Consider the following 27,889-nt stretch of genomic DNA (forward strand, 5'->3'; position numbering starts at 1 on the left):
AGGTTAAATGCAGAAAACCTCTGCAGATGATCAAAGCCACTCTTCCAGCGCATTCTAACCAGCACAGCAAGGGAATTTCCTGGCAGCCTACTGTTATTATGTGAAAGTGCAACATGCTAAATATCTACAAAGTATGCTCAGCTCAGAGCAACAAAGCTGCCTTTGTGATCTGTGCTCTTCACTAGGGAATGCATAGAATAAAGGAGAGAGGAGAAGATGTGCATGTCCAGCATCTACACCTTCCCCAGTGGCAGCCACCCAAAGAATCCCCTGAAAGTGAGCTCTGAGAACATGTGGTAGCTTTATATGCAATGAGAGACAAAGGTTCTTTCCTAATCCTCTCGGTGATCAGTTTAAAGCATGAAGCATGAAATGTGATTACCCTTGTCCTGTGTTTGAGTTAGAGGGCTGTAAGGAAAGGCTCAGGTCTTTGGCTTGTGTGAGGGAGGGGAAAATGGGCACTGTGAGCTGCTTCTGTGTGTCTTTGTGGAGAAGGCACATTTATGTGCTGGCACTTATGTGCCATTACGGCTTAATTTTATTATTATTATTATATTAATTACAGCTTAATTTTTTAGTTAATTTTTATATTACTTTTTGAATCTGCCTGCTCCTCTAACCATTGCCATCTATCCATGATGAGGCCAGTGGGTTATGTTGTGAGGGGAGCTGATGAGACTTTGATGCTGCAGTCCGTTGCATCTTCTTTAGTGCTGCTCAGACTGCTGTAGAAGCAGCAATGAGGAAGGAATCCCTCCCTTTCTGCCTGCCCTAGAACAGAGTTGAGGACACCTTATGGTGTTGTTCTGAACTGATAAGTAGGTACCAACTTTGCCCAGAATAGAAATGGTTTACCAGATCCTAGTGTTTCTCTATTTCATACATCTAAGTGATTCCACTACAGGCAAGCTTATAAGACTAAAGAAGATAGTACCAGCAGTGTGAATTTTGAGCATTTCAAGCTAAAATGTGTACTTAGTAAGAGCTTACAACTAATAATTATTGACACTGAAATAGCAAGTGGAAACTTACTGTTGCTTCTTTGCTTCCATTTGCTCTCTAGACATTTTCCTGGTTATCTGACCATTTATGGGGGCTCTCTAGACTGAAAAAAAATCTCTTTCTGGCTCTGGAAGTTGCTGAGTGAATGTTTTGGTTTTAACAATATGTTTTAATCTTAGTGTACTGGCATTGTACCATTGTCTTTAGAGAGACTAATCCCACAAACACAAACATTCATAGCTCTGTTTGCTGTAACTGGCTACTCACAAGCACTTAGCTTTGTCTGTAGTTGCTTGGGCTTGAATGTGTAAGAATACTCAGGAGATCTTGATGGTTGGTATAAAGAAAATAAGCCTATTTGGCCAGATAAGCCTGGAAATTTAAAAAAATCCATACAGTAAAAAACAATACAAAACAAACAACAACAACCCCTTAGCTTTGGTCTGGTGGACTGCTTAATAGCCATTGCTTTGTCTGAGGACGTAATGGTGTTCTCCACCCACTTATAAAATGCTATACAACAAATAAAGTTGATACCTGTCATTACTATTATTCATTCCCTGAGACTTGCCCCTGGCCTTTACAAACAAACCTACTTTTTTTCTTTTCACCATTCACTTTGCATGCACTGTCGTGTAGGGCATTGGCAAGCTACATACAAAGAGATTCCATTCTGGTTGCATACTGTCCTTTCCTATCCCATTACTTGAGCATTAATATATTTTTACATGTTGTATAATGGGTCCGTGCACCAAGGTGTTTCAGGGTTTCTTTCCAGCATGCCATGTCCTTGAGGAACTTCTGGAGGGATGCTGGAGAGCTGTGGTCACCTTGGGTGAGTCTCGTAACTGAGTGCAGGGATTTCCACACTGGTTAGGCATTATTTAAGGAGACCATTTTTTATTATATATATATAAGTTTTATATATATATAAAACTTATAATTCTCAGTTTAATAGTTATTTTTTATTATAATATAAGCAAAGAATAAGAAAGGATTTACATAGTTTGAGCTACGAATCTCTCCTGACTCAAGTTTAAGGTTAAAACTCCATTTCAACTTTCATCTATACCAAATGCTGTTCTACTATTGACACTAATACATGCAAAAAGCCAGACATGAGTGCAAGAAAACTTTTAATGTGCAGTATCAATCTTATTTCAAACTAGGTATTTCAAGTGTATCATCACCTTTAACAGTTGTCAAAACAGTTGAATATGGCAGAGGGCTTGCTTCTCATCAGGAAACTTTGCAGACTGTCTGACTTCAGATAGTAAATCTCTTTGTGGGATAAAATGTTTTCCTATGGAGAGACAAGCTGTTATCTTTTGCCTTCATAGAATTTTTAATAATATGCTGCATGCAAGAGATATCTGTGGTTTGGATGGGGAAAAGCTGAGAAGAAATGCAGCAGTTCATATTTACATATTAGGCAACGTGTCTGGATGAGCAAGGATGTGACAGAATTCATTATGGAAGGCTGCAGTGACAGCTGAAAAATTAAGCATACAAATATGGACATATCTTTTGATGCTCCCAGTGCTGGTCACCACAGATAATTCCAACTATGAAGTTAAGCCCTGCTTAATTAGTTCATTATTTCAAATTAGCTCTAATTTCCTTCAGATGTATGTGGCATTAGTCATTTTTATCTGGTACACTTAGTTTACTGAACAATATTCTTTTATTATTTACTATTCTTTATTCTTTTCCATACTACATGACTGAAACACTCGGGAGAGAACATTAGGGCAGGAGAAGAAACAGGGCATTCCAAGTTTAATATCCCTGTTGATATTAGTCAGTGTTTTAGGAGCCACAAATGCTCTCATGGAAAGTTGGTAGTCCCTAAATATTTGCAAATAATTAACATTCTGATTTGATAAATGAGCACAAAATAAGATATGGGGTTTACATTCTTCTTGTTTTTTTAATGCTGCACTTTATTTTTAGCTTTCTTCTCTGTTCTCATCCTGCTCTATTTGATGAAACTGCAGTTAGCCAAAAGCGTTTGTGTTGTCATAGGCTGTCATTTTACATGGGAAGTTACAAGCCTTTGGGTTCCTGGGCAGGGAGCTCTTCTGCTGCTTTGCTGTACACTGTAATGGCACTGGCAGTTGCTCTTATGGATCTGTTGGCCAGTGTGTAAAGCACAGGTGCTTCCAGACAGCTCTGACACCTGCCAGCAGCAAGCACCACCTTCCCACACCTGCCCTGAACCTTCCCACTGGACCTCCATCTGCACTCCTCATCTCTGAACTGTTTGCCACTGACATTAGATCTTTACATCTTTGCTCATGCAGGTTTCCCAAACTCAGTGTATTTCAGTACTGCCAGTGATGGCAGCAGCTCTGGGCTCTGCACTTTATGCAAAAGCAGAAAGCAGTGCTTGCCTGCTCAGTCAGTGTTTTGGAAACATCTGATGCATGCAACCTGTCTGGAAAACCATAATTAAGACTATTCAAGTCCAACAGCATTGCTCCTCTGTGGCTGGAATTGAAGAGATGTCAGACCTAGCCCTACCTCATCTGTAAGCACTTGCTCATGATGCCAGAACTCAAATATTCTTTGCTTTTCTTGAGCCCTGGAAAAAACAAACAAACAAATGAAAAACATTAAGAAAAAAGTGACATCTGTCTTGCACATCCCTTCCTGGAATGTAAGCAGTGGCTTGTATAATCAACAGTGAAGGAGATTTTCAGAGTGGAATAGACAACAAAAAAGTGCAAGCTCAAAACTGTGCAAGAATTTTCACTGTGAAGCCTCTTGGGATTTTGGTTTCATACATCTTGTGTGGCTTTTGAAGTTCTGGGTTACTTATTCGAAATGTGAGCTGAAGAGAATATAGAACTGTAAGTGCTTCAGTAGCCTTCAGAAACTGGAAGTGACATTTATGTTAGGTCAAGTAACCTGAGGAGAAAAATACAGCTTTACAATATCAGGTAAGAAAACAATACCTAGCTGGGATCTCTTTTCATCTGCGTACAGCTTTGCATGATGTTTTGGAAGTGTGTGATGTACAAGAGCACAGTAAATCTCCCATTGGGTTTCAGCTGTAGAGAAATGGCTCCATCCCAGAATGGTCCATGCTTGCTATGCTTGAGGGGCAAATGTTTAATTAGGTGATTAGGAGTCGCAAGTTCATTCTCCACTATTGGAGTGCAACAGTGTGCAGCTGAACATATTACTTATTTGCTTCTGGATGTACTTTTCAAATGCTTCTTAAACAGTCAGCACTTGCTGAGTAATCTTTCTTCATATAAGAAAAACAGCTCTGATTACATTGCCACTGCTCTCTGCATTTCCATCTTGAATACACCTCAGACTCATTTCTTCTTTCAGGCCTGTGTATAGAGTAATCATCAGTACAAGGTGCTTAGCAATTACCTCAGCTTGTTTCAGGGAAGGCTACTAAGCATGTGATTCTTCTTCTTGTAAAGCAATGCCTTGTTTTAATGGATAGTTTTGCAAACAAATTATGATGATCCATTGAACACATGAGTTGAAGTGCCAGTCTTTAGAGCTGGAATATTACTGCAGTCGTGGGTGATAAACTGGGAAAAGGAATATATTGATAGTATCCATCTTTCCATGTTGGCATATGATATACTTGCGGAGTAAGTACTGGCATATGGGGAAAAACTTAATCTTGCAACCCTTGCAGAGTAACTGGTACTAAGAAATTATTACATCACTGTCTGAATTCTTTCAGTGTCATCAGTTTTGATAATTGTGTGTGTGCTTGTCTGTAATAAGCAGTAAAGTTTACCTAAAAGAGAGCGTATGTTTTTGGCAAGCCACTGCATCAGCTCGGAAAGGGTTATTTGCTGACTCATTTGGCATAGGTACATGATGATTTTATGTTGATGGGTAGAATCTGAGGATGTTTTCTGAGCTGATTTGGTTTGTGAACCAGAGTAAGTAGACAGGAAGAGAATATTGTATTTGTCATCTTTTAATAAAGAAAGATTAAGAAAAGAGAGAGGATGGACTCTGAAATGTCTGAATGTGGCCTGATACTGATAGGAATTGTCTGCTCATGATGTCTAGCTTAGGATTCTCTGGTGCCAATTGAAAATTTAGATTCCCAGTGTTTACAAGACAGGAACTTTGCCTGATACCTCCCAGCCTCTAGGACTGTCTGCTTCCATGTTGATTAATACATATGTATGCAAATATATTGAAACTAGATGATCTTACAGGTCCCTTCCAATCCAAACCATTCTATGACTCTATCATATATGTATGTGACCATTAAAGAGTCAATCAGAAAAACAGTCTTTTCACAGCTTTACAGAAACATAAAATGCATCAGCACAAAGCCTGCAGCCAATTTAGGATTTTAATCAATAGAAACGTTCCTGAGGCTGTTTCTGCTGACAGATAAACTTTGTGTAGGATCATTTCTTAGCTTACACAATATCTGGTGCTGGTTTTAAAACTCTCATTTCAGTTATCTTTAATAATTTATATTTCTGACACATCTTCATCGCTCCAAAAGGCGCTCCTGATTTTTTTCAATGTATCTGGCCAGGAAAGTAGAGCAGATGTGGGGTGGTGGGAGGCTGAGGGGCCTGATAAAACTCTGCGCACATTGGATGCTATGAAAGTTGGTGGTGACACACCTGAATGCAAATGTCAGCTGGCCAGAAAAGCCAGGGCTTGCACTGGATGCGTACAGGACTCTTAGACAGTTCATCTAAGCACCTAGGGTGCTCTTCCTGCCAAATAGTTGGGAAGGAAAGGAAGAAAAAGCCTTCTCTCAATAAGGCAGTTCAGAGTGGGAATATTGCTTCAGAGAAGGACTCATCCATTTCCTTTATGTCAGAAGGGATAGGTAGGGCCTGCTGTAGTAAACCCCCAGGTAAGTGCAATAACTCAATCCTTACTTTGGCAATCAGAACAACTGCTCAAATTTTAGGGCTTTGTCACCTTAACATGCATGTGGATCATGAATGACTCACCATGCAGGGGCTGGGTTTTCAGAGGGGGGAGTACGTAGTGCAGTCTGAAAACTTTCTGAGGTTCTCTGCGTTAAATACGCAGAATCAGAAATCCAAACCCACCATTACTTTAGAACATGTTGACTGGAATATTTCAAGTGGAATTATTCATATTTTAATTTCTGGGAATAATAGGTGACTTCTCCACTTACATAGAAGTTTCTGGTCTTTGAGCTTCATTACTGTCACTGTGGGTGCTAAAGCAATGGAAGCATTATAATGCCTTCAACTAATACAATACGCAGAAAGTCTCATCCTTTTTGAAAGCCTTCTTTTCTCCAGTTGTATTGAGCAAAAAGTCCAGCCTTTGCTTTTGTTTTGTATATCAAATTAGATAGAAGTTTGGCTAAATAGTGCAATCTTTTATGCAATCTTTTTCTGTATTGTTCATTATATAATACAGATCAAAAACTAAGTGAAACACTTCCGTAATTTTCTGTTTCGGCCCCTTCTTGTGGGGTGCCAAGTTTGGGAGTGTGCCCATACAAGACCTCATGTGAGTCTGAATTCCTATGAGCGTTCTTGCGTTTGGCAGAGAGTTTCTTCTGCTTGCTGTTTGCTGCATCAAAAAGAACGAAATGCATTTAGTAAAGTTGGGCATTTGATAAAGCTGGGATCTGGAAGCAAACACTTCCAGGACTCACGCTGGTTGTCATAAAGCCAAAATATGCTACTTAAACTTGAATATACTCACACTGTGAATTAAGTACAATTACCATGCAAAACTCTTAGGCATGAGGAAGAAATATATTTTGGTCTTCCTTATTAAGGTCTAGATAACTATTTGCAGCAAGAAGAGAGCGCTTGGTATCTTGTAGGGTGAAGTCTAAGACACACTGGTGGTTTTAATTTTGGTATAATTTTGCCTGGGAACAACATATAATAATATGTTTATAATGTAGTGATTCACAATGGCTTTTAGAGGAGGAAATGCACATTTACTTGAATGTGTATCTTGCCTCGTGGACAGATGGCTGGCTTTTTTGAATGACTCAAATGACAACAACAACTTTTTTTAGGACACGTTGAGCAAAAGATGCTCTGTTTTTCCATAATTGCTGCCTCACTAATACGTGTTACTGCTGAGACTGATTAAAAACATTAAAAGGTAGATGAATCTAGAGCAGGTCTTTGTGGGAGAGGAAACCAAATAACTGACAAGTCAACGTTTAACATAATCTTAGACTTACAACCTATGGCAGCTAGTCTTTCAGTGAAAGCTGTGCTAGTGTCCCTGGACTCTATGGGCTTGAGAACTTCTGGAAATATTTCCTGTTTTGGTGCTGTTTGGATGCCTGCAAATCATGGTTGGGTTTCCAGCCCATTTTGTCCATTTTCATGTTTTGGAGAAATCTGAGAATAAAAAAACAAATACCTCATCTTTTGTTTTCCACTTGAAGTGTTTTTACAGAAATCAAAAGAGTCAGCTGGACTCTTTTTGAGAGATCAAACAGGATAGCAAGAAGAAATAACATGTTTTTAGCATTTGTTTGTTTACAGCAGATAAAGATGTCAGATATTACTCGATTTCATTTGGAAGACTCTTCATTAGAACCGCCCTTGTCTCAGTGTGTGCTTCACCCATATGCAGCAATTTAAGGTGTGACTTTCACTCATTTAAAGTATGCAGTTTACATTCAGGCTGCACAAAACTTACAGCTCCTTGCAGATGTTTCTTTCTTAACAGCTTTTAATCTGGATCTTCTCAGAATCTCCCACTTGGGCTTTCTGTTTCCTCTCTTTACACTCAGTACACTTTTCACTCTATTTGCCTCACTGTCTCATGCAGACCCTATAACGCATGCTCTTCTTAATGACCTTGAGCAGTAGCTTATGGCTTTTTTGCTTTTTTTCCCAGCCCCCAGCCAGGAAGAAGAAAAACAGGGCGTGCAAAACAAAAAAAAACAGGCAGGAAAGTAGCTTTAAGTCTCTTGATGGCTGTAAGATCTTTTATTTAAACAAACAAACAATCAAAAAACCCTAAACAACCCAACATGCTTTTCTTGGACTCTCTCAAAATCTGTGGCTTTGTGAAATGTTAATTTTAGAGTCTCTGTCCCAGCGTAGAAGTGAAGCTTCTAATAACACAAGCAGGACTTCCTTCCCCTCTTCCCTCCCCCCACAAAGTGATTTACAAATAGCACTTTTCCTGTTGAATAAATAACTTCACCAAAATAGACACATAACCCCACTGTAAAACTCAGTCTGTTTATAGCAGAAATCCAATTGTTATTTTGCAGATGGTCTCTGCATCATATGCTAAACCTCACAGAAGGTTGTTAGCTTATCAGAGATCTTAATTTTTAGCATGTTAGTTCTTTTTGAATGGAAAATCAGCCTTGTTTCTGACATTTCTCAGCAGGCAATTCTGCAAGCAGTAGGTATGGTGAAGCTCATTAAAATACTGGTGTAGGTTGAAGGTTTGCAAGCTGCTCACAAGCAAGTTCACCTGAGCAACCACCGCACCAGAAGCAGCAACTGGAGGCAGGGCTGGACACAGCTTGGAAGTGATGGCGTGTGTCCTGTTAGAAGCCTCTGCTGCTTTCCTGACCTTGCAGAGAAAAGGAAGCAATAGAAACTGGGATGAGCCAGAGGCTGGAAATCACGTCGGACAGGAGAGACAAGTGTGGCACTTGTCCACAGTGTAACAGCACTCACTGCACTTGTTCCCAAGCTGCACCTCATGTAGAGGTCATTAGTCATATACTTGGTAATGGCACCTATAAGGACTATGGATAGCTCAGTGCTAGAATTCCTTTGTGGCGTATTACTTGCCCCAATTGAAACACATAGCTTAAGCTTATAAAGTGATGTTTGTGTTGCTTGATCTTAATTTGCTACAAAGGAAAAGGTTTGGCCAAATTGGGACAGTCTCTGGAGCGCTCCTGGACTGTAGATGGAGCTGGGGCCTTGAAGAGCTGAGACAATATAAACCAAATCATAGGATGGCTCAGGTTGGAAGGGACATCAAAGATCATCTAGTTCCAGCCCTCAGTTGTGGGTAGGACTGCTGCCCCCCGGGTCAGACTATGCAGGGCCTCAACCCGCCTGGCCTTGAACACCTCCAGTGATGGAGCATCCATAGCTTTTCAGCTTCTCTAGGCACCTTTGTGCACTCCATGTAACGGCTGTTACTCATGCCTACTGAGCAACATTGCTCTGCTTTCTGCTCTTTTTTTTTTTGAGGCGAGGAAGGGAGAGGGAAAAGTAAAAGGAAAAGCCAAGATTTTTGCAGGATGTTTTGTGGGTGCATTTAGGACAGAGCTGGTATCTTCATAGTAAGCTGTAATTTCCAAGCTGTAGGTCATGGTCATAAGATGTTCATGACTTTTGGAGGTGATGTTACGTGCCTAGAAGCACTAATCAGAAACCTATTTATGAAGGGGAAATTTTGGGAAGCAGCCCTCTCTTTTTTCTTTGTTTTTCTTTTGCCAGAGCCACTCTTAGATTTTGACCACAAGAAAGCAAAGTGTGGAGAGAAGTGGAAAATTATGTTGCCGTTCCAGTTCAGGTCTTGTTGTCAGAATATGCAAGACCTAACAAGATTAGAGCGGTTTTGCCCTTTAATTTAAGCAGATGCATGTTGGAGTCACTAGCAGATTTACATCATAACTCTGGTTCAACACTGACTCATGGGATTATTTCATTCTGCTGTATTCTTTTTTGATGAACCACTTTGCTCCTTGTTTTGTGAGGGAGGGTTAAACAGTAATTCCTCAATGAAATATTTCTCCCTTGTTGAAACTTGAATGGGATATTTTCCAGAAACTCGGCTCAGAAACCACCCTTGACATACCAGCTCTGCCAGAAATGCCTTACCGAGAAAGCAGATTGCCCAGGGGGTGGTAGCATTAACAAAACGGGCAAGGGGGACTCCGAGCAGATCACCTCACTCACAGGTGCTGTGAAGCCCAGAACATCTGCAAAGAACCAGCCATCTGCGCAATTACAGGCTGCAGCTGCTACAGCATCATAACAAAGCACTAAATTGGAGCTCAAACGTGAGAAGGGGCTAAGCTGGTGCACGAGGGAGCCACGAGCTAGCTAAGGGATGTAATGAGGTTTTTAATTCAACAGCCTCCTTGAGACCTGTAAGATCTTCCTATAACTCCAAGATTCTAATGAAGAGAAATGTTTCTTCCGGGATGAAAAACAGAAGGTACAGTACAGTCTAGGCTTGACTGCGCTTGCTGATGCAAATGGAGAATGGATATTTCTTTTCAAGTCAGCTTTCTTAAATCAGAGTGTATTTAAAATGTCGGAAGGGGAAAAAAAAAAAAGACTATCTTTGCCTGGTATTGATTTTTCTCATATGTTTTACCTATGTTTAAATCTGTTTTCCTTTCTCTCCTAGAAATCTGATCTCCCCCAAAGCATAGACTGTGTAGCTATAGGAGCAGGACTGCACTGCTCTTGGAAAAATCTGCATGCCATTGTGCTTAGATTTCCTTGCTTTTGCATCTGAGCCGAGCTCCTGACAATTGAAAATATTTAAAGGAGGAAAACTAAACCCTAATGAATGTGAAAGGCGTTTGCACAAAAACACAAGCCATCTTCCTTCTGTCTTAATAGAAATACCTTAAAAGGACTGCATAGGCTATACAAGTAAATGCAACAACTCATTCCCTCTATGTATGCCAGTTTTTGAAAGTATTCATTTCTATTTTTGTCTCTTTACTTGTTATCCAAATAAAGATCTCTAAGTAAGTACAATTTCTGCCTGTCTAAGCTCAGCAGCTCGGTGGTCACATCTTCTTCATATCATTTTTCCTGTGAACTTTCAGTTCCTTCTCCTTTACTTGGAATAAAATCAAGCACTCTGTTAATAGCCAGGACTCTTCAGTCGGAAGTCCGTACCACATCTCATCTGGGCCTGCACAGGCAGTAGGTGAAATGCTATCAGGTGAAACTGTGCTGAATAACTTTAAAGTCACTTTCCTATAATAGAAACTTAGTTCAAGAGCAGAAGAAGTGCTGGTCTGCTTCACTGTTTTCCAAGACCCATTTTCACCATGTAAAGTCAATTGGCTGTAAGCTGCGGACCCAGCTTGGCTTCAAAGAGTGCCTGGCTCCTCATTCACAAACTAAATGCTCTAGAGAGCTGCCAAATTGGGGAGATTATTCTGTCTCATTTTCTGGCAAGCTGCGACTGCGTGTACCGCTTCATTTATATGCTAATTAAGGCCAAGCCTCCAAATAGGCTCCATACAATATCAGTATGACTTGGCTCCCTCTCTATGATTATTCTGCCTTCCAGCAGCTTCAGTGAGCGTTCTGAGCCGGAGAACTTTTTCTACGTCTTCATCTATGAAATCCTGAATCTTAGCCCCAGCTTTCTGAATGCGATGGCGAGACAGGAGGGGTGCAGATCCCTTGTGTGAACGATCACCGTGGGGTTGTGAAGGTGAGCTCAAACCTTTTGTTGATGAGGACTCTCTCTACTGTCTTTGTCTTGGAGGAGAGGCTGTTGTTTCTTAGGTCAGCCAGTGTAATAAGAGATTGCAGAAGGCATGGATAATTCGGGGGGATGATGTGTTGCCAAGGTAGAACAGCCAGTTCTGTTGCCTGCTCTCTTTTGCCAGCTCATATGTGATCATAAGGCAAAAGCTCTATCTATTCTACCTATTTTTAAACCGCTGTAAGGATCCATGCATTCAGTCATTTTTTGAGGAGCACTATGTTGTTATTGAAAGAGCAGGTACCGACACTGTGATGGTTTCACGCTGGCTCAGCTCCACCACACTGCTATCAATCTCCTCACCTTCTGAGGCTGCCTTAGCTTTTAATGTAATTGTTTTGTATTTGATAAACTTCACAAACCAAGGATGAACGTTTCAGTAAATGGGACACTTGCCACAAGCTGAATTCACTAAATATTTCACCAAGGGCTACCGAACATAGAGTGGGAAATGTGTGTATTTGTGGTAAGAAATCTTTGAGCCTTTTTGGAGGGAAGTATTAGTACCTTTTGCTTAAAGCAGAGAGGTGAAATTGGCTCACAAGTGTATTTTACCAGGCATCCAGAGCTCTAGAGTTTTGAGCTAAGTTCTGAAATTTCCATGTAATATCATTTCCCTACTTTTCTGAACTTCCTCTTAGAAAAACATCAAGGTATATTTTAAAGCCTTGTTAAAAAAGAACTGAGCACTTGAAAGTTAGAAAATTCCCAGCTAGCAGCACACACCCTTTGCAGAGCTGTATTACAGCACATGCCATTACAGACAACAGCAGCACAGATGCGGGTGCATGGAGTCGCTAAATGTCTAACTTTTCAATAGCCTGTGTTTGTATTGGATTTCACAGTCCTGGTCCAGGTAACCAAAGAGGGGATTCATAACCTATTGTGGATAGCAAATGGACAAAGAAAGAGTGTTAACACAAATGTGTCAGAAGTTCCTGTGTTCTCATGGATCAAGTGCATGCTTATGACTTTGAAATCAGGAATGATATGAAATCAGGATTCATGGTTTGAGCTCAGGCATCTACGGTATCTCTGTATGTGGGAAGTGTGTTGTCCTTGTCTGAGCTGTGACAACACCTAATTCTCATTCAGGGTGCGAGGGATATCAGAATCAGCACAGCATGGACCACATCCCTGCCTCAGGCAGTTCAAATTTAGACTGCGTGTGCAAGGTAATTTGCTTACTTAGGGTGTGATCTGGCACGGAGACACTCCTCGCCTATTGATGTGGAGTCATGATCTAGCCAGCAAAGGAAGACTCATCAAGCCACAGAGAGATAAAGCAAGAGGGAGCACGACTGTTTTGCTTGATGATGAGGCAATTTCCTGGGGTGGACCAGGTGTGGGTTCTGGTACTTCCCAGATGCACTTAAGCATTTTTGCAACCCTCTCATCACTCACCAGAGAAACCTTCCATGGGATTTCCAAAGCCTGCCTGTGCATTGAATTCCCCTTGTTACTGTGAATCGTTTATTTGAATCTCTCCTGAGCAACATGTTGCCTCCGGGTTATGACCGGTTGGCTGACAAAAATAGGTGCCAGGTGAGGTTCCTGCCAGGGCATGACCGCCGGGCTGAAGAATACAGCACTTGTGCAAGGAAGCGGCTCATTTATTTCCATGACACGCTGTTCTTTTGTGTGCTGCATGCAGCAGGTCTTGGCAAGCAGCACTCATGCATGTTTCTGTTTTATGTGGAAAAGCTCCAAAGTTGATAAATTTCCTGTGTCAGATAAAGGACATCTCTGTTCTAGGCCAGGATGCTTTCTCTAGCATCCTGTTGCTATTCAGGCTGCAGTTCTATTGCTGCTGGAGTACGATGCTTGTTCCTTAGCAGATCCAGAGGCTTTAAAATTTGTTTATTCTATGCTGGAGTGAAAGGAGAACCCTTTGAAATGTTACTGATTTTTACATATATATATTTCTTGCCTTAATGTCCTCTTTTGGACTCTTAACAGGACATTTCAATTAGTGAAAAGGTATTTTATGGTATCAAACACTGCCTTGATGCAGGAAACATCCCACTTTACTGTGGTAGTTCTGCACACCTCAGAGGTTTAGACTGCAGACCCTCTCAGATGGACAGAGCAGGAACTTGAACACGGGTGTCCCATGGCTGAGAGCTCACCAGATATATAAAACCCTTCCATTCATTGCCAAAAGTGCTCTGGCTATGCTGCCAGCTAGCCACACTGACACTAGCTGACGATGCCAGACATTTTGAAATGTGTTTCACAAAGTTATGCACCTATGGATAAGGAAAGTTCAGCTTTTGCAGCAAAAAGGAAAGTTCACTGGTAGATTAAACTGGAGAAATATGTGGGGAGACTGATTTAAAGAGTGGAAGGGATGGTTTTGCTGTAGGATTTAGACACTATCAGCGTAAAGGAGACGGTGCACATAAATACAGGACTTCCTTGCTGCAAGAAGATGGAAGAAAAAGCTCAGCAGTTTTGGGAGTTTCATGAGAGCATATTAGTGTGTCTGAGAAAAACCGAGTTCTCAGTGGTTAGTGTCCTGTTGAGCACTTCTGAGGACTGTAATTGCAGTGGCTTGTCTGGGTATAGAAAATGCACATATTGTGATGCTGGCAGCTGTGTGAAGACTTGCTGAAGGTAGTGGGTGTAACAACCACCCTTCATTTTATTCGTAAAGTGCAATTAGGTTTTATGGAATAGATAGCTGAAACAATAGGAGCCACCACCCCAAAACTATGGGTACACGCAAAGCTGTTCAAAAACCTGTGCTGTGTGGGTGGAGGGTTTGATAACATGCTGAATTAAGGTGCAGGTGGCTGAACATAGTTCACGTGGGAGAGAAACCAGAAAGACATCAAAGCAGATGCATAGGGAAGACATCAAGAAAGTCCCAGCGAAATAAAAATACTTGCTGTCTAACTGAATAAAAGCCAAGAGAGTCACCAGGAATCCAGCAACCTGGAGCTCAAGGCAAGCAAATGAGGTGCTACCTTCTCCAGTGTTCTCACTGATACAAGGAAATGGATGTTGATGGGGTTGCAATGAAATCAAAAGGTTTTGTTTCAAAATAAATAAACAAAAATAACAGGACCACGTTCCACCATCTGTCCATCTGCCTGGGAGAAATGATGCAGAAATATCAGGCTCAGCTCAGCATATGGAAATACTCAGATAGATCTCCATTACTGCAGTGTTAAAGAAGGGATCTCTGCTTCCAGCTGCAGATAAGTGAATCTGTTCTGGGGATGCAGCTTCAGATTTCATGGCAGAAAATATCAATGGAAATCAATGGCAAGGGAAAAGCTAAGTCAAAATGAAATACAAACCTGGCCCACCTAGCCTACTGGTGCTTTCCATGTAGCATTACTTACTGGATACAGAGCTGAATTTGGCAAAATGAGACATGCATTTAGGTTTGGAGGTTTGCCTTTTCTCTTGATCACAAGGTCAGCTTAACCGTCACCTTTACACATCTTTCTGATTACTATAGTTTCTCCTGTGCTTTCTCTTGTATGAGCTTTACTTATTCACTACTCACCTATCTTGCCACCTTCTTTTAGGTGATTCAGATTTTAGGCACAATGTTAGCTTTGTTGACTAGATTTGTCATGTGGATGCCTCTTCTGTCTTTGACAGACAGGTTATCTTATGTCTTTGTTTGGAAAAATCCTTTAGGCTTGAACTTAAACGATTTCTAACATTACGAATTTGGATTACAACTGAGACAAAGTTCAAGAATACTGAAGCAGCACCTGCCATAGGTAGTTTCTTTGTCTTTAAAGCATCAGCAGGCTCCATCTAATTTCCTGTACAACCAAGCCTGACTTATTAAAGCACTGTCTCAATCTGACTTGCATTATTTCCATGAATGATGGCCAAGTGCTGATTTAGATACTTCTTATACTGCACAAAACGCAAAGGAAATGGGCTTAAGACAAAGCTAAATTCATACTGTACATCATTCTGTTTCATCCTTCAGAAGCTCAGCTAGCTCTCTGATGAAGCATCAGGCAGAGTCCTGTCTGTTCAGAGCTTTCATTGGAAGGGACCCAAACGATCATCACGTTTCAACGCCTCTACAGGGACACCAACCTCCTAGACTAGGTTGCCCAGAGCCCCATCCAGCCTGGCCTTGAACACCTCCAGGGACAGGGCATCCACAACCTCTCTGGGCAGCCTGTGCCAGCACATCTCCACACTTTCTGTAAAAAGCTTTCCCCTGACATCTGATCTAAACCTTCCCTCCTTGAGCTTAAAACCATTCCCCCTTGTCCTGTCCTTTCCAGCTTGTATTACCCAGAGTTAAACTTCTAGACTTTTGTCATGCAAAATTAGTTCACGTATAGTAAAGAAGTTCTTAGTAAACTTTCAAAGTGATTATATAATGAAGGCAATTCTTTATTTCGCACAAAATAATGAACAGTGAGAGATACCACAAAGATGCATGAAATAAGCCACTTGGGTCATCCAATGCAGTGTCTCATAAGCACAAGGGTAATAGATGGTTAGACCCAAAAGCTCTACAAATCAGGCATTCTGCATATACCACAAGCCACAGAACACTCCCCAATGCTCTGTAACAGCTTGAAGACATATTATTTATCCCATTCCAAGCCACAAACTGGTGAGTAGCACAGTTCTGCTGCTGCAGTCGTGGGGACTAGCATCTAGCATCTCCTTTAATGTACTGTAAGAGGCTAGCAAGACAACTAAGGCATTTTCAGTGTCCTAAGTACCAGACACCTTGAAGGATTCTCAAGTAAAATGCAGTAAACAGTATATCCTACCACATCTTTCAGCTAGAGTTTTACACTCTGTTGCTATCACATAGGTTCAAAGAGAAAGTTTCTATACAGCATGCATACTTTGCACTTAAACTTGCACACATGTAAACACGTTCTCCTGTGATCTTCTCATTCGTGTTTGAGGTGAAGCAAATCTGGGGTCACAACCATCTGAGCAGACACATCTCCTAAGAACTGCACTGCTCAGGTGCAAGTCTGAAATCCTTATGCCTGTGAGCTTTCTTCCTCCCCTGTTCCTCTGACAATTCTCTAGGGATACCTCCAAATAACATTAAAGAAAGAAGAATCTTAGCTCAGTACTCTTCTGCTAACAGGTAGATGAGAACTTGCTCCACACGAAGGACAGACTTAGCCTGTTGGCGTCCGAACAAATCAGCAGTGTGACATTTGTTTCTCACAGGAAAATCCTTTCCCTAGAGTGCAGACAGGAAATTCAAAATAAGAAGAGGAAAATACCAAAGGACCGCTGAGGGAAGGGGAGGATCAGAAAGAACAGTGTTCACTTGTTCCACAGGCTGAGGGAAGAAAATTGCGTGAGAAAAAGTGTTTCTTTCTAGATTATCTGAAGTGCTCTTATTGCAGAACGAATCACTTCTCTGCTGTGGAGTATGCAAATTGTTGTGCCTCCCGGTGAATCCTTCAATTACTGTGTCTTTATTTTCTCCTTTATTCACTTCTTTGAGGAAGAAAATCTCATTAAAAAATCATATCCAACTAATGAGAGACCCTTAAATTTGTTCTCTGCACCTATTTTTCTGATTACTGATCACTGGGAACTTCACTTCTGTGAAGCCCTTGGCTTTGTGTTGAGCATTTTGGTCCACTCAGTAATCCCATAATGGGCCAGCACTAACAGCAGCACACAAGTGTTTAACGTGTGGACCTCCTGCTGGATATACATTGTCCAGGCTAACTCTGTCCTCTCAAGCTGATTCACTCTATGGGATGGTACATTACAGGAGTAATGTGGTGTGGTAGAGACACCCAACCAAGCTTTGTTATTTCTCCACAAATCCACCGATGGCAGCCTCAGTTTGGACTGTTGCTGTGATATCAGCTTCCCTCAGAGCTCAGCACCCAGAGGCTGGGAAGCTGTGCTGGTGGTGGGTAACAAGAGTTAATTACTTCAGCATAGAGAACAGAATAAGGGCGATGCACCTTGTAATGAAGGGCGAGGTGAGGTGCTTCTGCACAGAGCTACTGTGATGTTCAGTGACAGCAAGGCTGTGAAACGGGTCTCAGAAAAGGACATTCCTCCCACTGCATTTGCTGACTTGAAGTTTTTGTCAGCTGGATCTTTGGGCTTCTTGCCAGCTCAGAATAACTAACAAAGGCCATTTCTTTGGTTGCATATGGGCAGGAAAGAAGGAGGAGAGGAGAAAAAGGAGGGACTGTGATACTTTTAAAAGAGAAACTTTCTTCTTTTTTCTTTTCAGAGAAGTATAATAATTTGATTCATATAGACACTCGGCTTCTGGTTATTGTGAGCCCCAGCATAATTCTTAAATCTATGAGAAGCAGCACAGATCACATGGCTTTAACAGAGAACGGAAGCCAAGGAAAGTTAGGATTCTCTTCTTCTGAACCTACAATTCTACTGTGGAAGGAAGGAAAAAAAACAAAGAAAAGGAAACATGCAAAATTAAGCCTGAGTGGGAAAGGCTTGGCCTGGATTTATCCATCAAAGGTTATTTCCACTTACTCAGTGTTTCTACATCCAGTTTCCTAGGCTCTTTGGAGCATTTGTGCTCTTAAGACAATGTTATCAGGGGCTGACTGATATCTGTGCCTTCAAATAATGAAATAAGAAAAAGCTACTCACATATCTGTCGTTTCCAAAACTTCCCTTTCAGTTTCTCAGTCACTGAAAACATCTGACTGAACTCAGGAATTTCACGGGGCTCACATCCCCGACCATGGCATGTTTGACGAAAGTTGAGCTGTTAGATATCATTCTTTGAACAAATTCCAAAGCAGCCACATCTTTGCATTCTCTTTCTGATCCGCTACTGGATACAAATGCCATCATTGTAAGCACTGTCGAATTCTATCCAACTTATTCTCTTTTTATTTAATTATTTATTTTTAATTCCAACTATATATATATATTTAAAGGGAGCCAGAACAACATTTTAATAGCAAAGTATAACCATTGTTGTCCTTTCTCTATTCAAGCTGTTATCAAGTTTTTGAAGTTCTGCCAGCTTGTTTCCATTACAAGGAAAATGTGATACCAGCTGGAATTTTTGCAGTACAGAGGGAGTAACTGCAATGGTCCTGTTGACTTAAAAAAAAAACATGCACAAAAGCCTGGCTTTTATGAATGTGGAATAAAGAAAGTGAAACGTTTTCTTCTCAACTATCTCTGACTTGTCAGCAGTACTAACACCTAAGGAGCAAGGAGCTCCATCTTTTTAAACTACTTTCTAGTCTAATATCCCCCACAACTTTTCTCATTCCCCCGTTTCTTTTCAAGGCCTTATTTTCTGTCTGTGCAGCCCATCAGTACTTCAAGTTATAGCTATGAAGCGTTCCAGCCCTGTGCTTATCTGCCCCAAGAGGAGCCTCCCTGCTCACATTGTGTGGCTCCCACTTGGTGTTTTGGGTGTTAGCTTCTGGGTTGTTTTTTCTGCCATCACTAACCCTTGAGAGTCCTTGAGTCTTGCAGTCTGCTTAATCCAAGCCCATGACTGATGAAAATGGTTATTAACGCTTTCAGTGTAACAGCTGGCTGCAGCTAGTGACATTAAAACCAGCTGTCATGTTCACTCTGTTGATCTCATGCATCAGTGGGCAGGTAAAGCATTCTCATCACCATCATTTGCTAAAACAGAGAAATCAGACTGTAGAATGGATCCTTCCCAGTACACGAAGCACGCATGAACATGAAATAGTCCTGTTTCATCTACAAAGCAGGGTTCCATTTCAGCATGTGTACTCTATTAAGCTTTCTCTGCATCAACATAAAAAAAAACATAAAATCTTGAGTTCTGCAGTATGACATGATTTGAGCCATATGGTGCATGAGAAACAGGTGGAGCAAAGCCTGAGCGAAAAGCATGAAAGGAAGAAAAAAATGAAGCACATAATCAAGATAAAGGACTACACTTGTGACCATCACCCTCCCAGCAATTATTAGCAGAATAAATAAGCAAGCCTTTCCCAGTAATTACTCATGATTAAAGGCTGAATACAAGAAATTATTTGCCCGCATGCAGCATTCTTTAGAAAGGTGTTACTAACAATTATTTGGCCTATGCTATATGTGGCTTTGGATTGCTTCAGGGCTGATGTGCTTGAGTTGCATATTGCTTATTTGTGATCTGTTTTTGCTAAGAATTTTTAGTCTTCATCGTGGAGTTTTAGTTCAACATCTTGATTGTGTGATTTGTTAAGACTCTTTGCAAAGTGGCTACTGGAGCACTTCCCAAGCAAATATTTGTTGATGTGCTTATTAGCAAGATGATCTTGTTCTATATTTTGTTTTCATGAATGCTGTTATTAGCAACGTTAATGAAAATAAGGGGCAATTTGCAAAAGGTGTTAATACTTCTAGCCTGGCTGGTTGAAGAGGATGGGTTAATAGAGGTATTTACAACTACATGTCTTGTTTTTATTTTTCCTTTTGCTTGACGCCTGTTTTCTTTTTATAGTAAGAAAATACATTGTTGTATATTCCTATTGCAAGTAAAAGCAGCCATCCAGCTGTTAAAATTAGTGTTAGATCTGAATTTTCTATGGATTTCCTGCTGCATGGGAGGAAATCAGCTTTCATTGCTTCTTTCCCCTCCTCCCCTTCTAGTCCTCTATTAGATTAATACCAGAAGCATGAAGTAACGCTGAACAGAAAGCTGTTGCTTTTAGCTCTTGGAAAACTTGGCAGCCTCTCCAGAAATGAAGGGGGAGGGGGAACCTGAAACTTCCACTCTCAAAAGAAGATATCTCGGGCGTTCTGCATGAAGAAATATTTTCCTCCTATAAAGCCTCTGAGGTTTTACTAGCAAGCTAATGACAAACTACTTAGAAGCCTAATGAGGATCCAACATCATCCCTTTCCTCTTTGTGCATTCATTAGCTGGCTGCTTTTGTGTCCCCTTTTCATATTGCTACCTAGTTCACGTGCTGTTAGCTTAGATGGTGTATTTCTCTTCTTGGTTGTGAAGGGTTTCTCAGCTAAAGTTAGAGGACAGACTCATGGGAGCATGGAATCAAGATGAATGGTGTTGCTCATGAAATGCTGGGATGCTTCTGTGACTGTTACAATGTTTTGGTAGCACAAAGAAGGAGGGGGGAAAAAAAAATGCAATGTGCAAACAAGGCATTATGAAATTGAAGAGAGACCACCCCCAGCGTCCTATCTCACATTTCACAGTCCTCTTTAAACTACGGTACAAAATTATTATTTATTAAAACAATGTGTTAAAAAATGTCATGTGTTAATTTCCTGTGATGCTCTGGGATCAACAAGCGTATTTTATTGCTTCCTGTTGGCCTAATTCTACATCAGTCGGTGTGAATTTCATTGGGAGCACATGGGATCGTGGTTGCAGCAGGGCAGACCCAGATGGAAAAGCATGCATGGGACTGCTCTGTAAACAGGCAGCCTGGGCTGCTGGCACGCAGTGATGTAGGACAGGCACAGATGCTCTGAAGTGAGCAGCTTGGTATCAAAGTTGTCTTGGCTGTAGGAGCTGGCTTGCTACAGTATTGACCAATTTAAAGATGCAGGGAAGCAGTGGCCCATCTCTCTTTTTGGGCCATGCTGTCTGACAGGATGGAACACGCTCCATTCTGCAACCTTCTCCCCCACCCTGCTTCATTGTTAGGATTTTGCTGAAGGAGTTGCAATGGCAGTTGGGGAGTTAGGTGCTTGGACTACTGTTCTGGTTAGGCTGAGTTTGTGTCAGGCATTACTGACTCTCCAGGATGTTTGTCTTTGGGTTTTGCATATCTTGTTTATCTAAGCACAGAAGCAGCTTTGAGTAAAGGACAGATAGGGAGGAAATGGTAATTTGTATTTATTTTTTGTCGCTTTAATCCTGTCTCTGCTTGGAGGGAAAAAAACAACAACAAACACACACACACAACTAAGGATGAAGTTTGTCTGCATCTTTTTCTGCCCCTTCTAGTGGAGGAAAGCAGTAGTGATATGGTGTCATCCTTTGCATTGCTAATGAGAGTTAATTTCACATTTGAGGGCCATCTGCTAAGAAAATCATCTACAACTGTCTTCAATGCAGACATAAAAATTTGTTAGCAAAGGCAGCTCTGTGAAGCCATTGTGAAGATGTATTTTATCTAACGTTCATTAATATGAGCTTTCAGCCTTAAGAAAGTCACTAACTCAATTGTAGCCCAAATGACTCTAAAGAGAACGAAGACTTTTTGACAACCATTTTCCCTCTTGGTAGGAAGGCACTGTTTTACCTCTTTTGACTCTACTGGTTAACTGGATTTCATCCAGAGAGGAAGAAAGTTTTTGCAGGAGGAAGGACCCAAATAAGTATTTATTTCAACACTGGGATCACGCTTTACATGAATAAACTTTAAAATCAAAGAAGTATTGTGGGTTTTTCTATGTTCTGCTCTAGCTGAAATTTCGTGCATAACTTTGGTCACATGGCTTAAGCATTTTCAGATTTCTTCAATTTCCCCACTAAAGAAAGCATTACCTTGCTCAGACAACCCACTGCATTGTTATAGAGAGAGGTATAAAAACATTTGCGCATTCAGATTTCATAATGGAGACCAAATGGGAACAGAATAGTTTCCTGGCTTGGCATCAGAGACAAACTAAGGCATATATGGGAATCTATTAATCAACTTATTTCTTGCTGGAAAGAAAGTCTAGAAGGAGTAACAGCAGGACATAGATAGCCCTTGTATCCAACCAACTTCAGAATGAATTGCTGCACTCATCTGTGATCGTAGTTGTGAAACACTGCAGCTATTGTATTCACACCATGTCTTCTTCGTCAGCTGCCTTAACATCCATAAGGGATGCTGAACAGGGTGTAGACCCCGCGTTTGGGGTTATCAGCTTGTTTGTTCACAGAATTGGCTATCGTGTACCAAACATGTATCTGTGTGTAGAAAACAACTTCCATAAAACTGCACTGAGTTTAGCTACAGTATCAAGGGTTGAATAATCAAATCATAAGCCTCTCTCATTCACAAATGCATGCTGCTTCTGGTAAAGGGAAGCAATTAATCAGCTACAAAGACAGCCATGCTCCAACTAATAGGGTAGCGCTCTTGTGATACAAAAAGTCATGTCTGGCCTGTGTTAGTAAAGATCTTTTTGACTACTAAAATGAATTACTTGCATAGGAACTAGCAAGGCCCTTTATTACACTAAATGGTATGCTTGCTTTAACAAAAATGGTTGCCTTTCCAACAACTCTTGTCTTGTTTATATCTCTAGGTCATTATGGCTACAACACTGCTACTACTTATGTGAGTAATTAACAGTTATGCAACTTACTGATAAAGCCATTTTAAGGTGACAACTCATTAACAGAAAACTAAGTCTTTGCTTTCATGGTTGTTCTGAAATACAGCCATACTGTGCAAGCATGAAAAGAGCAGACCCTGCAACTGCAATGCAAACATCAGCAAAGCCTCACAGAAGAGCAACTAAGAACAAACCCTGCCAGCCTGGTCCTTTAAACTCAGAACTCAGCTGCAAAAGCAGGCAGCATTTGATGATTCAGAGGAATGCAAAGCCTAACCACTTTCTTGCCTTGCAATTACAACCTAGTTAATTGTGTACAACTGCGCAAAGGAAGAGAGTGAGGAAATTCCTTTCCTGACCCTTCCAGCAATTGACTTGTGCCCTGGAGCATGAGATTTGATTACTCATGTAACTTATTTTCCTAAGGCGGTTTGTTGTTGATAGGTCTTGTATGACGATTCAATCAAGTTTTAGGGCAACTCACAGAAACTCCTCGCTGGCTGAACATCATCCTAATTTTCTTGTTGTTTGATATACCTCTATTCTGTGCACTGGATTAACAGATTTCCAGACTGTAGCAAAGATGACAAATGGAACTATGAAGAATGATTATTCTTTTTTTCACCAGAATGGTACAAATGAATGCAGTCGTGCTCCAAGTTGCCTTTTTTGTTTAGTAGAGATTCCCAGTGAGCCTTGAAAACCAAACTTCAGAACCAGACCCAGCCCACTACACTGCCTCAAAATGTCCCTGATGACGTTACAGCAGAATTACCACTTGCTTTCAGAAGCTCTGGTAGTGAAAACTGTTATTATTTTTGTGCTATAAGCAATTGTGTTAGTATTATTCAACAACAGCTGGGTTTCCTTACTGAGGCCGTGGTTCCAAATGCTCTGGTCACATGCTGCAAAGCACTGAGTCAGTACAGCTCCTTTTCTGCCATGCACAGCTGAAGAAGGGTGCAATTGAAAAATTCATTGGTGTATTGGTGATGCTATTTTGAGAAATGTAGCTTGGTCTCCAGCACAGCATCTCAGATCTGCGCTGCGCCATGGTTCCTCTTCTCATCAGTCACTCTAGTACGAGGACATATTGGACCCCTTTCAGAAGAAGGGGGCAGGGAAAGAAGTATTCACCTGGATCATTTTCTTGACCTGGTTTCCACCACCACTAACTGCATTTGCCCACCAAAGAAAGCCACAGACTATAGACTGGGAACCTAAATGAATACTTAAGGCAGGAAAGGGAAGAAACTGGACCAGTTTTGCCACCAAAGAAAAAAACTGGGTGTAACTATGCCCAGTGTCATCAACAGATAGCTTTATCTTGCATGACTCTGTCAGGTCAGTGTTGTCTCTTCTCCCGCAGGTAGCACAAAGCCAGAACCAGCTCTTAGCTATGGGTTCTGGCTCATTGTACAGAAATGCAGTCATGCCCACACCTGATGTGGATAAAATCTGTAATGCTAAGGGACTGGTTAAGGGAGAGCTGGTGACTATGAGTGCCTGCTGAGAGGTGACTTTAGAACCGGCTGAAGAGATTTCTTCTTCCCTGTTACGGGAGCATGCTAATGAGATATTTTTATTACTGTTTTCAATGCTCCCGATTAAAATATACTTCCTGAAAGCTTTCCAACAGTTGATTTTTTACTTATATGAATTACCATGGAAACCACTAAACCTTTATTGAGCGTGCCGCATACTCAAGGGTGGAGAGTTTTAAAGGCCTCCATGATTTGCAATACAGTTGATGTAGCAATGACACCGCCATGAAGACAGCTCAAGCTAGCTAGGTGGACAAGTGAAACTCTTAGTTCATGTGCAAGTTTCCATATCATTTTTCCTGATTTTCTTTAATAAGAAGTGCTTTGTTGCTTTTGTTACAACGAGAGCAGGCAGGCTGCACCTCTTCAGTTTTTGGAGTTTTACTTCTTTGCCCATTTTTGAGTATTTCTCAATCATAAAAGATTCAGATGTGCAGTTTTTGTTACAAGTTGCCAGACTCTTGCTTGTTAGGCATTCCGGCTTATCAACGTATTTCATGGCTGTAGCTATGGCTGGCTTTGTGTATTTCTTGTTATTTTGGAAACAAGCTCTAATCCTTCCTTCTATTTTCTTTTCCTGCCAAGAAACAGATGATACTGACTTGGGTAATGTTTTCCCATACAAGGACTGTCCTGAAAGTAATGCCTCCTATTTCAACCCACGACACCAGTAGTGGGTGTTCATGGTACAGTAGGAGAGGCTGAACCTTCCCATCAGTATTACAATACATTCAGTTGCTGTGTGACAGATGGGGCAGTCTGACAAAATAACATCTGATGTGGAAGTGCTTAGCAAAGGTGTGTCGCTGAATTCCTTCATGCAGAAAAAAACTGCCTTGCTGAATGTTGATGGAGAGTGTATGGGAAACTGGTAATCACAGCCTGAACCTCTGATTAATCAGCTGAGGCAAGTGTCGGTCAGCTGTGGGAGCACAGGTGAGAGTAATTAAGTTGTACTCCTGGAAGGGGGTGGAGCTTGACTCCACCTCCTCTAGACCTCATTTAAGGGCTGACCACCACTAAGGCAGCATCTCTTGGAGATTGCTCCCTGGTGGAGATTGCTTCAGCATTTCCTAGTGAAGGCATCCATATCGGTGAGTAGATTTTTACAAGTATGCCATACAGACTCTTGTTCATTGCTGGAGAAAATGCATAGCTAAAGGTAGTAACTATATTGAAAAATGGTGTTTAGTAGCAGAGAATGTACACTATCAAACACAAATGTACTTTGTATGTGTTGTAGTTCCCATTGATTTAAAGAGGAGGCACCACTTTTAGAGTGACCTACCTACATCTATGAGGGGAAACACATGCTCAGCCTCATCCAGCTTTGCTGACGTCCCTCTTACTGTGTAGGAGCTAACCACAGGAACAATTCAACAGCCATTTCTAAATCCGTTCAGAGGAAAGGTTTGTACCTTTGTAAGTTACTCCTTTCCATGTTATTAGGCTTCATTTTCCCTAGGGAGGTTTTTGCAGACTACTATTACAGTTTTCCCACTCAAAATAACAAAAGAAAACACCCTGAGATGAAGAGAGGGCAGGCTGCTTTTGGCTCTGACTACAGGCACTGTTAAAGGCCATTCTCACTTCTTCCAGCTGTGAGCACGTCCTTAACTTTGCATTCCTGAAGTGTACGTGGCTCTATTTGTTTAACCGCTTGGACTCACTGTTTGTCTGGTGAGAGACAGAGCAGAAGAGCAAGGTTCAACACTGGCAGTAGATGAAGCCCCCAGACATCACAGGGGGAGAGCTCAGCTAGCTTCTGGCCTCTTGGATTAACTTGTCTTAAAAGCTCATCGTTTTCTATGAAAACTTCAGTAGACACCAGGTCAGCTATTACTTCTTTAGTGTTCTCAGGAACTGAGGGCGTTATAACACCGATTTGAGATTTTAAAGAGTGATTACTGAGTTTATATAGTGGTAAAGTGATTGTTTTAGCCAAGTAAAATATCCCCTGGAAAATGCAAGATCGTAACTAATGCAGCAACCAGGACCAGTGCAGAGTTTCTGTAGTGCGTCATGTCCAGAGACCATGGGAGACTCCTTGGTTTGCCCTAGTGACAGCAGCAGCCCTGCTGCCTATCGCTTAGCAGCCTCCCAGTCCTCTGGAGCTGCCTGGGCCAGTGTCCCCAGCCTTCCTGGACAAACATGCTGTGGGCTGGGCACATCAGTTCAGTGAACGTGCCCTGCCTTGTGTGTGGGTCCATGTGCTGCTGGCAGAGGCACTGTGCCCAGCCTGCCGGGTCAGCTGGGCTCCCTGCCCTGGGACATTTAGCCAGGTAAAGCAGCCGCACAGACACTGGAAACGTGGGGCCTCTCCAGGAGGCCACTAGTGAGTGCACGCACACGTGGTGCTCGGTTCTGGTGTCTTTCCAGGTGGGGACAAGCTGTTGGAAGGTCCCGCAGGTGGCAGCCAGGCTCAGCCCCAGAGCAGCCCCTTTCCTTCCTGGGGCTCAGGGTGCAGCCTTGCCCTTAGGGCTCCCAGGAGGACCCAGGTAAGTGCACCCCAGGCGAAGAAAAGCAAGCCCGCTCCTTCCCGGCAGCCGCCCTATTTGCTCAGCTAATCTCACGGGCAGGAAATTGCCTCATGATTAATATTTATACTTCGAAAACGCCCGCGGCGGCCCCCGGGGGCCCGGCCGCTTTCGAGGGCGGCCCCGGCGCTGCCCCTCACGCCGGGCTGCGGAGGCGCGGCGGGGCAGGACCCAGCCGTCCGCCTCCAACCCTCTCCCCATCGCTCTTTCCGCTCTTTTCTCCCGATCGCCTCCTCCCAGCCCCACCCCCCTATTCCGGCTCCTCTTCGCCCGCCCCGCTCCCGCGACCCCAGCCTGCGGGGAGCGAACCATTCCGCCCGCGGGGGTAACCCCACGGCACAGCCCCGCCGGGGGCGGTGCTGGCTGCTGGGCTGGGCTGGGCTGTGCCGTGCGGGGGGCGGCTCCCGGCGGCGGCGGAGCGGGGCCGGGACGGGGCGGCAGCGGCGGCGGGATGCGCGGCTCCCGGCGGTGAGTGCGGGCCGGGGCCGGCGGGGCTCGGGAGGGCGGCGTGGTTTTGTCTCGGTGCCTCGCGTTTCCCTCTGCTCTCGTACCTGGAGCGGGGACGGCGCTCTTTGTCCGTGTCTCTTTGTTCGGCTGCTGGGCTCCGCCGGGAGCCGGCACAGCCATGTACAGCCTCGCACCTGAGCGCCCTGCAGGAGCCGGGCAGCACAGCCGGCCCCTCGTGGAGGGCAGCCGACGGGTCACATCCTTACCGGAGTACGGTGCAAGCCGGCCATCCCCTGCGTTTTTCTTCCCATCTCTGAACTGCCCAAGATGTTTCCTTGCGTGGAGAAGTGTGAACGGGCTAGCGGTGCTTATATAAAGGCTGGAGAGATGGGGTTCTGCCTCCGTGAGCTTAAGCACATTGCTTTTGTCTCCAGTACCTTTCCGTCAAATGCTCCTCTTGTCACCTTGGCTGCGCACCTCCATGCCACGCGTGCCATCTCCAAGGCGGCTGGTGGGCGCATTGCCCATAGGAACAGGGCAGCGACTGATTAGTGGGGTGTCTACACCTCTATATGGGGGAAAGAGGAAGGTAGGGAATGTTGCACGTTCTTAGATTGGGTGAATTTCTCTTCTATTTTCTTTTTTTCTCCCCCCCCCCCC

The 27,889-nt window shown here is 42.6% G+C and overlaps 1 protein-coding gene across 7 annotated transcripts in view; it reads left to right on the forward strand.

The window, feature by feature from the left end:
• Positions 1-11,267: 11,267 nt before the first annotated feature.
• The window catches only part of PHLDB2 (pleckstrin homology like domain family B member 2), a 78,101-nt gene continuing 61,479 nt past the window's right edge, over positions 11,268-27,889 (forward strand). For 6 of the 7 annotated variants that reach the window (XM_015878216.2, XM_015878244.2, XM_015878264.2 and 3 more), the window contains exon 1: positions 27,199-27,250. The gene's annotated coding sequence lies outside the window, so the exon portion shown is untranslated. Of the gene's footprint in view, positions 11,410-27,198; positions 27,251-27,889 lie in introns of those variants that run through there. The other variant, XM_015878225.2, reaches the window with a different exon arrangement.

Source organism: Coturnix japonica, chromosome 1 (assembly GCF_001577835.2).
Source record: "Coturnix japonica isolate 7356 chromosome 1, Coturnix japonica 2.1, whole genome shotgun sequence".
In the NCBI taxonomy this organism is placed as follows: domain Eukaryota; kingdom Metazoa; phylum Chordata; class Aves; order Galliformes; family Phasianidae; genus Coturnix; species Coturnix japonica.